The sequence below is a fragment of the Pediculus humanus genome, genomic scaffold (assembly GCF_000006295.1).
Source record: "Pediculus humanus corporis 1103172108302 genomic scaffold, whole genome shotgun sequence".
Taxonomy (NCBI): Eukaryota; Metazoa; Arthropoda; class Insecta; order Psocodea; family Pediculidae; genus Pediculus; species Pediculus humanus.
In genome coordinates, this window is record NW_002987871.1 from 286,789 (window position 1) to 300,405 (window position 13,617).

Below are 13,617 nucleotides of genomic sequence, written 5' to 3' on the forward strand. Positions count from 1 at the left end.
TTACGATAACAACAACGACAAACGACAAACGACAAAATATTGTTATTAAATTTTTTTGTTTTTTGGCAAACTTGACCCTGAAATAAATTTCGCTAATGTCATTCTCCTGGCAATATGACAATGGGTTGACGTAAGTTTTCTTTTTTTTTATTACTTTTAAAAAACACTCCTTTTTACTCCTCTTAAAAAGAAAATTAAATTACGAAAACAAATAAAATAATAATAATAATGATTATTATTATTATTATTATTACGTTAACAAACGTTTGACAATTACGAAAGTCTTTTAACAAAAAAGCTTCCGTTCGGTACATTTTTCTTATTATTATTACGGTAATTATTATGACGTAATCAATCGATAACGAATCGTAAAAGCTTACGAGAGTTAAAAATTGATTCATTCATTCATTCATTCATTCATTCTTTGATTCATACAAATACGGTAACGTTTAAAAACAACAAACGAATTATTGATTTTTACCTTATAAAAACAAACAAACAAACAGACGAAAATAAATTCAAAAAAAAAAGAAAAACGTTTTTCCGTTTCTTCAAATGTAATAATCGATTAGATCGATATATCGATAAATATCGAACGATTAAAAAAAATTTTTTTCCCGTCGCTCAAAAATAAAATTTGAATTAACAAAAAAAAACGTTTTTCCGTTTATTCAAATATAATAATCGATTAGATCGATATATCGATAAATATCGAACGATTTAAAAAAATTTTTTTCCCGTCGCTCAAAAATAAAACTCGAATTAAAAAAAAAAAAAACTTTTTCCGCTTATTCAGACACAATAATCGATTCGATCGATATATCGATAAATATCGAACGATTTAAAAAAAAAAATTTTTTTCCGTCGCTCAAAAATTAAATTTGAATTAACAAAAGAAAAACGTTTTTCCGTTTATTCAAATATAATAATCGATTTGGTCGATATATCGATAGAAATCGAACGATTTAAAAAAAAATTTTCCGTCGCTCAAAAATAAAACTCGAACTAACAAAAAAAAAAAAAAAAAAACGTTTTTCTGTTTATTCACACAAAATAATCGATTCGATCGATATATCGATAAATATCGAACGATTTAAAAAAAAAATTTTTCGTCGTTCTTTACGAAAATAAAATTCGAATTAACAAAAAAAAACGTTTTTCCATTTATTTAGATATAATAATCGATTCAATCGATATATCGATAAATATCGAACGATTTAAAAAAAAAAATTTTTTTCCGTCGCTCAAAAATTAAATTTGAATTAACAAAAGAAAAACGTTTTTCCGTTTATTCAAATATAATAATCGATTTGGTCGATATATCGATAGAAATCGAACGATTTAAAAAAAAATTTTCCGTCGCTCAAAAATAAAACTCGAACTAACAAAAAAAAAAAAAAAAAAACGTTTTTCTGTTTATTCACACAAAATAATCGATTCGATCGATATATCGATAAATATCGAACGATTTAAAAAAAAAATTTTTCGTCGTTCTTTACGAAAATAAAATTCGAATTAACAAAAAAAAACGTTTTTCCATTTATTTAGATATAATAATCGATTCAATCGATATATCGATAAGTATCGAATGATTTGGAAAAAAAAAATTTTTTCCGTCGCTCTTTACGAAAATAAAATTCGAATTAACGAAAAAAAAAAAAAATTACAAAATGGCGCAAAATTTAAAAAAAAAAATTTTTTTTATTTTAGCAGAAGACAATTTTTCCAAAATGAAAATATGACGTCATTTTGTTTTTAATTCGATTTAAATTTTTTTTTTGTTTGTTTTTCGACAAACGAGACGGGGGGAGCACGATTTGCAAAAATTATGTTAAGACGTTATTTTCCTTGAATAATAATAATAATAATAATAAATAAATTATTTATGAATTACGAAAAAAAAAAAACTGGAAATAATAATAATAATAATAATAATGATAATAATAATAAAAAGATATCAAAGTGCAAATATAAAATAATTAATAAAATTTAAATTTTTTTTATTATTATGAAAGAAAAAAAAAACAATGAATCGGAAAATTTATTTTTCCGACTAATTGCATCATCATGTGATAATTACAACAAATAATTAATAATGATAATAAAATTAATATTTCGCATTCATTTAAATATTAATAATAATAATAATTATTCATTAATTGATTTTTTTTTCCGCAATTATTTTATCGTAAATATTCGCGAGTTGTTAAAGAATATCATCAAGTTTTCATACCTGGAACGGATACGACGACGACGACGACGGGGGGAGGGGCTTTAGGGAGTGGGAGGTAGAGGAAAGAAGAGGAGAGGGGAGGAGGGGGAAAGAACGGCGACGCGAAAAAAAAAAAGGACAAAATTGTAAAACGCGCGTAAAAATTACAAAAAAAAAAAAAAAAAAACTCAAACGAGTAAAAAAAAGAGATAATAATAATAATAATAATAATAAATCACATGTTGTCGACCTTCGTCTTTGAAAATCGTAAATCGATTTCGAAAGTTGTTGAAAATATTTTCGGAATCATTTTTTTTATAAGAAAAATTGAAAAATCGATTATTGAAAAATCAACTCGTTTGTTATTTAAATCTAACGGTATCGTTTGTCAACCTTTATTAAATCGATATATCGAACTCGATCGATCGTACCACATGAGCACAAAGAAAAATTAAATTGTTATAAAACTCGACCTATAAAATTATGTTAACCTTATGCTGTCTAACGTTTAACACAGGAGAGAGAGAGAGAGAGAGACAAACGAAACAAAGTGTTACTTATTATTATTATTATTATTATTATTAACCGTGTCATAGAGAAAAAAAAAAAAATGTCCTTGCGGTTAATTGCGAAGTCGTTTATAATAAGCCTCACCTCTAAGACTTTAAAAAAAAATTTTCTGTTTTTCCAAATGAAAATTTCACCGATTTCGTTAAAAAGAAAATTTTTTTTTTTTTTTTCTCGACAGGTAGTTCGTTTGTTTGTCGGTTGTTTGTTTGTTTGTTTGTTCCATAATAAGAAAAAAACAAGTACTACGTGGAAAACCTCAAGGATTTGCTCTGAATGAAAAAAAAAAAAAAAAAAAAAAAAAACGTAATCTTATTCGAATCGTTTTTCCGCGTCATAAAATTAAAAAAAATCAACGAACCGGTTTACGTAATAAAAAAAAAAAAAAGGGGAATCCCCGAAGTAATAAAGAAAGGAAAAAAAAAAAAATTGTCTGGATGAGAAAAAACCCTTTCGTAGCGAGTTGAACGTACGAATAATAAAAAAAAAAAATTATTACTTACGCCGCTACCATCATCATTATCATCATCACAACCGCCATCTTTTTTTTTTTTTTTATAAATTTAAATTTTGAAAACAAAGCAGCGTTAGAAAAAAAAATAATGATAATGATAATTTTATTTAAATGAAAAATATATCTCGTCCGTTATAGAAATAATGACGTAATTAAAAATTTCCCTTTCAGAAATGTTTGTTTGTTTGTATGTTTGCTTGCTTCCTCCGACAAACAACAACAACAACAACATTAGGATTCGGAAAACAAACAGAAAATTTTTTAAAAATTAAACCGGGAACAAAACAATAAAAAATCATTCCAGGTTTTCTTTTTTTTTTTTTTTTTGGTTACACATAAATAATAAACAGTTAACGTTGCCAAATTGGCATCGTTTGTCTTATCCGTCAACGTTTGTCGTTTGTCGTTTGTTCGTTTTTGGAAAAAAAAAAAAAATTTTTTTTGATATCAAATCTTTATGTTAATTACATATATATAATACGCACGCGAAATAAATAATAATTTTTTTTTTATTTACTCTATGACGTTAATTAATTCGTTTGTAATTTTTTTTTTGTATCATAGAGTAAATAAAATCATAACGGACGAGAATGGAAAGAAAATAAATAATAAAAACTAACCTTTCGTTAATTTTTTCGGCGGTGGAATTTTTCTCATACCAGATCTAATCCTATCATCGAATCCTTTAATTTTTTTTTTAATGACGTCATCATTTTTCCTATCACCATTTCCGTATTTATTATTATAATCGTTTAATAAATTCGATTTGACATCTTCGGAATCGTTGTCCGTTGTGAAATTTTCACGGGTTTTCGTTACGTCATCACGCGGTTTATTTTCTCGCGACATTTTTTTTTTGAAACTTTTTTAAAATTTTTATTATTTTTTTCGCGGTTAAATGTTTTTAATTATTTATATAAAAAATTTAATTAAATTTTATCTATAATTATTTAATTAAAATTTTATATATATATATATAATATTATTTACATCGTGTATAAATTATCACACGGTCCACGATAGATGCTGTAACAAAAAAAAAAAAATTGATACGAATTCAATTGATTTAAACAACAACAAACAAACAAACAAACAAACAAAGGATAAAAATTTTTTTATTTCACTTTCGATAAAAACAAACGAACAAACAAAAAATATTCGATCGACAATATAAACAAACAACTCGTAACCGACTCCGCGAAAAAAAAAAAAAAATTTAAAAATTTAAAAATTTAAATATATAAAAAAAAAAAATACATTAATTCAATATGGCGGAGATTTAAATCTCGATTTAAAAAATTATAATAATAATGATGATGATGATAATTTTCTTTTAAATTTTCGTGTCTGACGACTCGTTATGAATCTCGCATACATATATATATTTTTACTATACGGTAGTGGAAGGAACGTACCCGACAAGAACGAGACAACGACAAACAACCACTCTTTCTCTACCGCGCCGCGCACTCACGCACTCACGCACATGATACGATCTTTTATTTACCTCCTTTATCAACAAACGAACGAACGAAGAGATATTAACTAAGATATATATATATTATTATTATTATTGTGCCGAACGTTACCGATCGAATTCGCGGCCACCACTTTTTTTTTTTTTTTTTTTCCAATGTTACAAAACGAAAAATTATTATTATTATTATTATTATTACATCTGGAAATCCGCGGGAAGGATGAGGAGGGGGAGGGTGGCGTGGGGGAAATAAAAACACGTCAGAATTTTTTTTAATAATAAAATAAAATAAAATTTTCGAATTTTTTTTCTAATGAAATTTCACGGACTTTTAATAAAACCAGTCTGACTTCGAACCGACCACGATTTTTCTATAACATTCTATAAAATTCGATTTGTTGAGGGGGCTCGTTCGCGTATATTCCAAAAGAAAAAAAAATTTTCTCGTTTTGAATTTTAACTTAAATAGTATTTCGTAACGTTTACAGGAAATATTTTCAATGCCATTTACCTTTTAAATAATTATAATATTACTCTATGAAAATTAATTCGCGACACTTGCCGCGAACGGTGAGTTTTTTTTTTAAATTTACAAAAACAAACAAACGAAAAAAAACCGCGAAAATAAATTTTTTCAAAATAAAAAAATCACTCGAATCGATTTAACTAAAATAAATTTACCTTATAATGTTCGTTTTTCCCATTTTCTTACTCTATTTTATATCTCCGTTAAAATTTTCTTTTTTTTTTTTAAATAATAATAATAATAATAATAATAATAATAATTACGGGTAATTTACATGCCGGTCATGTAACTTGAAATTAACAAAAAAAAAAAAAAATTTAATTCGTACGAATTAAATATCGTTTAAAAAAATTTTACATTACCATCGTTTAATGATGATGATAATAATAATAATAATAATGATAATAATAATAATAATAATGATGATGATGATGATGATGATAATGATAATAATAATAATGACGGCAATCATTTATTTATTTATTTATTAAATTTTAAACTTTGTCTCATCATCATAATCATCATCATCATCCGAATAATTTTTCATTTCCTTTTTTTTTTTTTTTTTTTTTTTTATTAAACTATGAGAAATTTTTTTTTTTTTTTTTTCGATAAACGTTTTCGATTCGATGATAATAATAATCGTCGGGATAATATTTAATAATAATGATAATTATTTTTGGAAAATGAATCTCTTTGAATTCGATAATGATAACCCATCGTTTTTTTACTTCGTGTAACAAAATCCCGATTTCATTAATAAAAAAATTTAAATTTTTAATCGATTAATCGAACGATACATCGATATATCGAACGGGACTCGAACGTTGCTTTAAACGTTCAAGGACGATAATTGATTGTAAACGAACGTATTTTTTTTTTTTTTTTTTTGATTTAATTCAACCCCTATTTTGTCATTTTTAAAAAAATAAAGTTCAAGTTCCATAGAGTATTTAAACGTTGTCATTTTTTTTACATAAACTAAAAAAAAAACACATTTCCCTCATTAATTCTTGTCATGTGTCATGGGACGACGACGATTCATCCATCATTATTTAGTCAGTTTAAACGTATTGAAAAAAAAAAAAAAAAAAAAATCAAAAAAAATTTTTATTTAATGAGTTTTTTTTTTTTTTTTTTGACTCCACCTAGTAAAATACATTCTTTATTCAAAAGCGAAATTTTTTTCTGTGACCCCGTAACAACAACAACAACAACAACCGAACAAAAATTAATTTTTTTTTTATTTGTAATAATGGCGAAACATACACGTTTAATTTATTTTATTTTATTAAAAATGAAGAGGATCGAACCCGTTTAACTAATTTCATAATAAAATAAAAAAAAATTACAGGGGTGTACAAAATATATTTATAATGTAATATTATGACGAGTTTTTTTAAAGATTCAAAAGTTAAGGACAAGTGTAACACGCGTGTGTAATATTATTATTATTATTATTATTATTATAACGAGTGATAAAAGGTCATGTACGTTAATGTTAATTAAAAATCTATTCCCATTATAAATTTTTTTTTTTTTTTTTTACAATCAAATGATTCTGCATAAAAAAAAAAATAATAATAATAATTATTATAATATTGAACTTCGCTGATTGATTTTAGAAATGAGGGGAAAACCTTTTAATAATTGAAAGTCACCGGTTGTTGTTGTTGTTGTTGTTGTTTTTGTCGTGGGGTCATATTAAAATTTATGACGTTTTAAGAATAAAAACAGAAACAGGCGCGAGAACGTATGTAATAATTACTTAGTACGATGATGATGATGATGATGATGATAATTATCGATAAATAAATAATAGTAATAATAATAATAATAATAATAATAATAATAATAATAAAATAATAAATTACTGTTGTTAATAATGATAATGATAATAATATTTAAAAAAAAAAAAAAAAACTTGCTCAATGATTTTTTTTATTATTATTTTCACGTTACGTAATTTTAAATAAAATAAAAAAATTTTCCATTACAATGTTTTATTATTATTATTATTTAAAATCAATATTTACGAATTGATCGATTATTTCCCCTCCTCCCCCGTCCTCCCCCAAATCCCAAATCTTATTTATTATTATTATTTAAAAAAACCGGAAATCCTGTTTTCGTTTTACAAAAACAACATATAACACGTATATAATTATGCAATGACCGCGACCTCAAAAAAAAAAAATTATTTCACACTTTTCAATGTCAAAATATTTTCTTTCTTTCTTTTTTTCATCCCACCCGATGATAATGATGATGATGATAATGCGTTAAACGATTAATAATAATAATAATAATATTTTCAATGAACTTTTTAAACGACGTGAATTAATAGAAAGAGAGAGAGAGAAAAGGTCATAACGATCTTGGGAAAAAAATTAAAACGTATTTATGTATTATTTTTTTCGAATTTGCTACAAAAAAGAAAACTAAACGATAGCAAAAATGTAAAAGACGTAAAATTACGTTGAGCAAACCCCCCCCCCCAAAAAAAAAACCGTTAATAATTTTTACGTAATCGATTATTTATAATTATTAATTAAAATAAAATAAATTAAAATCCATCACAAATCGTGCGTAATTTTTAATTAACGACATCGAATTATTAATAATAATAATAATAATAAATGATGTGTAATGAATTGAGAAACTTAAAATAAGGTTTTTTTTTTTTTTTCGAAATTTTTAAACCTGTTCTTACAATCAATGTTAAATTATTGCAATTCCAGATTTGCAAAAAAAAAAAAAAAAAAACTCCAGGAATAATAAAAAAAAATCGATGTCAAAATGGAATTAAATGATTGGTTGAATATTAAAATAAAGGTTACGTTATAACAACCTATCATAATGTTATTCCAGAAAAACATAATCGGAAAACTGTATTTAATTCCAGAAAATTACGAACGCGTAGTTGTAATAAGGAAAAAAAAAAATTGTTACGCATAATAATTAGCGTAAAAAAAAAAAAAAAAAAACCATTCGGTGTAATTTGTTCGCGACCTTAAAAAAATAAACATTAACATTACGTTCTCCAGTAATATACAATTAAATAAAAATTTCCACAATTGCCTGTACAAAATAAATAAAATGCCAACCGCGAGATTAGATTACTGGAAAACACCTTTCGGAACACGTGCAAAAAAAAAAAAAATTTTTTTCGTCTCATTTCGTCATAAAATCGAAAACGTTGAAAAAATAAACCGGAAATAAATAATCTAATTAATATAACATTGACCCGTGTGTATTTCCGGTGTGAGAAATAAACAAATCTCTCGATATCGATATCGATTTTAATTTCGTCTGCTTGTAAAAAAAATAAATAAATAAATAAAATTCACTTACCGGATGTACTCCGCGTTATTCTTAAATACACTCCAGATTTTCATCGTTTCAGGTATCGAATATTTTCCCTTAAACGTCAACAACCTGAAAAAGTAAAAAAAAATTTTTTTGGCACGTTAAAAAAACCTTTTTCCGAAAAGCGGGAAGGAGGGAGAGGGGGGTGTAAAACCGTTATTTATCACTCGTAATCACGTTACTGATAACCTAACTATTCACCCTTATTAAATGATTTATTTTCATTGCAAAACTCAACGACGAAACCTTGATAAAATTTTCCATTTATAACTATCATATGGTAGGTACCTTAAAAACCTATAATAATAATAATAATTTCGTAAACCGTAGATATTAACTTTAACAGATATCAGGTGAAGGTTAACAATTTTAAATACAATTGTTTTTTTTTTAGGTAAATAAAAACGTTAAAAAAAATTTTAATATTTGTTGTCGCATTTTCGATATATCGAATCGTTATTATTATTATTATTATATCGTTTTTGACGAAATCGAGTCTTTGATTTGATGATTGCATTAATTTCCGACCGGTAATTTAATGCATTACTCGCACGAAATGAGGTCTCGTTTGTTGCACATGGAGAAAAACGACTCCTTTCCATACGTTGCATTAATCAATTTGTTAACGAAATTTTCCCTTCCAACCCTCCCCTCCCCCCTCCTCTTTCGTGAACATGTTTTGTAAAAATTATCATTATTTTAATATAGAACGATAGAATTATTAATTAAACGTTAATAATTACAAAAAGAAATTTAACAACGAATTTTTTTTTTTTTTTTTATGTTGTCCAACTTGTCGAATGTAAATTTCAAATTTAAAAAAAAAATTTTATTTTTTCTCCAGTTATTTTTTGGAATTTCTCACGTTTATTGCGAAAATAATAATAAAAAAAAAATGAAAATTTTTATTTATTTTCTGGGTTAAGAACGGCGAAAGTAGTGCTTTAAGCATTTTCTTCATACCAGGTCATTTAAAAACCAGTAAAAAAAATTATAACGATCTAATTTTAAATAAATAAATTTCACTCATGTTTTTTTTTTAATTTCAAAGGAAAATTTCCAGTTTTTGCAATGATGATTAAAAAAAATCAATGGTATACCGAATAAATCGATAATAATAATTAATAAAACTTTCTCGAAACGAACAAAAAATTTAAATTATTAATAGGATCGTACGTCACGTGCGTCATAGCATTAAAATTATCTTACGCCTCTGGAATATCCTGGAAGATAAAGAAAACGAGAGTTGAATGACCTAAAAAATAATCACCCTTGAAAAATTTAAGATGGAGGAGGAAAGCATAGAGTAAAAAAGGGAAAACGTTAAAAACGTCTGCTAAGGTTTTGTAAAACAGGAAATAAAAAAAAATAAAAAAAAATATTTGATCCGTTGTCAAATCTCATTAAGAGCAAACATTTGTTTGTTTGTTTGTTTGTTTGTTTGTTAACTCATTAATTAAAAAAAAAAAATGACATTGTAACTCTATGGAAAAATTAATATATACTCTATGGAAATATTTCTTATTCATAAATCATAGAGTTATTTATATAATCAATTTGAGTGAGTAATTAAAAATAATTTTTTTTCTTTCTATTCAAAGCCTTCTTCCTTGGATGTGTGATTTGACCTTCTTATTGTGCACACACATCTTTTTGGGACTGTCACAATTACGGTGAGAGAGAGAGAAAGAGAGAGAGAGAGAGAGAGAGAGAGAGAGAAAGCGAGAGACAGAGAGAGTGAGAGAGAGAGAAAGAGAGAGAGAGAGAGAGAGAGTGAGAGAGAGAGTGAGAGTTAAAATTAATTAGTTTTTTTTTTCCGATGGGGTGTGAAACAATAACACCCGGAAATCAAATCGTTCGAATAATAATGTCACGTTTCCGGTTACTAATTACCATGTCGCGACAAAAAAACACGAAAATTTTTCGACAGCAAAAAAATGTGTGACCCTAATAAATATTTATCATCGATTATAAATTTCATTTCCCTTTCCATTTTTTTTTTTTTTACACGTGTGAGATATTGCGTGGGGGCGTGGGCTGGGGGGCGGAGGGGGGGTTAACGGAATTAATTAACGTAACCGAATAAGAAAAAAAAAAATGCGTAAATCGTCATGTAAAATGACTGCCACCATCACCACCACCACCGCCACTACTACCATCACCACACGCGATAATAATGATAATGCAAAAAAAACAAAAAAAATACATTTTGCAAGTCATTCGAATTTTTAACCCTTTTTAATAATGATAATGATAATGATAATAATAATGATAACCCATTAACGTTGTTAAACTTGACATCATTCATAATTTAAATATACGTGTTAAGGGTTTTTTAATATATTAATACTAGTTACGTCCCTGAACGTTACATAGTTTTTTTTTTTTTCGGGTATAATTTTTTTCGTTCTTATAGTAATAATAATAATAATAATTATTTATAAAAAAGTATCATTCATATTCGAAAATTTATTCTTAAAGAAAGAAAACCTGGAATAAATATTAAATAACTAACTATTCGACGAGTACATGAAACTCATCGCGTACGAAAATGATAATAATAATAATAATAATAATAATAAACGAGTAAAATATTTAAATTGATTTATTTCGGATGAGTTTCCGGTTAGGTAATAAAAAAATTTTAAATAAATTTCCAATAAAAAAAAATCAATTAATCAAAACAAAAAAAAAAAAAAAAAAAAAAAAATTTTTTTTATGAATTTCGCGTGAATGAATTTTAGAAGAGAAAAACCGGAAACAGATTTCGATTAAAATGCGTGCAGACGAATAAAATATGTCTTCGATATCCGTTAAAAAAAGATGGAAGATATATCAATTTCCTTTACGATAAACGAAACCTTTTAAACACGATATGAATAAATTTATTTTATTTTCTCTATTTTTTTTTCGTTGAGTTTTTATTAATTAATTAATTAATTAAAAGAGAAACTTATTAAGAGAAAAAATCATCCATTTTTAATAATAATAATTATTATTATTACCCTTTAGGCATAATCGTTTATCATTTGTTTTTAGAAAACATATCCTCGAGCATAACTAAACTAAACCTTGAATTTACCTTTAGTCATCTTTAGCCTTTAACTGAATTTTCGTTACTTAAATTTCACAATATTTTGTTATTACATGACTTATGACACACACACACACACACACACGCACGCACGCACGCACGCACACGCGCACACAAATGATATTTTCATTGACTTAAATTAACTTCATAGAAATACACTCCTATATGAATTATTAAAAAACTTTTTTAATAATTTTGACGTCATTTTTGTAACGTTATGCATATAAGTTTGTTTAACTTGTAATTAATTATCATTAAGTCATCATAATATACCTTAAAAATTTTTTACAATAAGAATAAACCTAATTTAACAAACCTAACGTTTGTTTAAACCTATAATGTAATGCAAAAATTATTGATGAAATCGATTTTAAAAGACAATTTCCTGTTTGTTACTACAAACAAACACAAAAAAAATTGTTTTGTAATGTTAACTGAATTGTGAACTGATTTGAAAAATTAAAAATAATTGTGTATGGGGGTGTGTGTATGTGAGGGTGTATGCGTGTAGGGGTGTGATGGTGTGTGTGTGCCTGGGAGGGGGTGTGCTGCTGTGGGTGGGTGTCTGGGAGGGTGTGTGAGTGAGTGGGTGGGTGTGTCTGGGAGGGGGTGTGTGTGTGTGGGGTGTGTAAGGGTGTGCGTGCGTGTGCGTGTGTGTCTGAGAGAGTATGTGTGTGTGTGAGAGGGTGGGTGGGTGTCTGGGAGGGTGTTAGTGTGTGTGTGAGAGAAAGTGTGTGTGTGTGTAGGGGTGTGATGGTGTGTGTGTGGATGTGTAGGGTTTGCTGGTGTGTGTGCTGATGTGTGTGTGTGTGTGTTTGTGTGCTGATGTGTCTGCATGTATAACACAACAAACTCAACAGGATGATTTTGTAACAAACACTCCATCATTAAGGCATTAACTAAAACATTTTACATAATATGTATGTAAATGAACACTTAAAGCTACATAATAAACTAAAAATCTATTTATTAATTTATTAAAAATAATCAATTTAATGAAAACATATAATATAATAATGATAATGATAATAATAATAATCAGATCGAAAAAATTTCTTTTATTATTTGATCTGTTTTAACAACACAAAATTACAAAAAAAAAAAAAAACCAATCAATCACAGTATTTAAAAAATATCATAATATCTTATTATTATTATTATTATAAATCAATATTTTATAATGTATATTATTGATTGATTGTTAAAAGAAATTGAGCAAAAAGGGAAAAGATGGCTTTTTTATTGGAAGACTTGAATTTTTCCCTTTAAAAAAAAATTAAATTTATCAATAAATAGTTTTCTTTTATAAAAAAAAAAAACCATCATTTTTTCAATTTTTTAAATTTTTTTATGTTATTTGAAATTTATTAATGAAATTTCTTATTATAAATAATAATAATAATAATAATAATAATAATAATAATAATAATTTGGAATGATTTGTTTAAAAAAATAAATGATTGTCAAATGAATGTGTTACAATACAACTACATATATATACATACATATATACGTATTTATAAATTATAATAATAATAATAATAATAAATAATAATAATAATAAATTTTATATGGAATGTTATGGTGGATGTAACCCACAGACAGACAGACAGATAGTTTTTTTTTCAATTGAAAATTTGTTATTTAATTTGAAAATTTATTTTTATAGAATAAGTTTAGAATAAATGTACTTTTCCCCCTCGAATTATTTAAATTACGCATATATATATAAATTTTCTCAGCCTTTTCCTTTCATCATCTTTATTCATTCATGCATTTGACAAAAAAACTTATCACATACTATTAATATATATATATAAATTACAATGTATTCTTCTAACTTTTTTTTGAAAAGTTT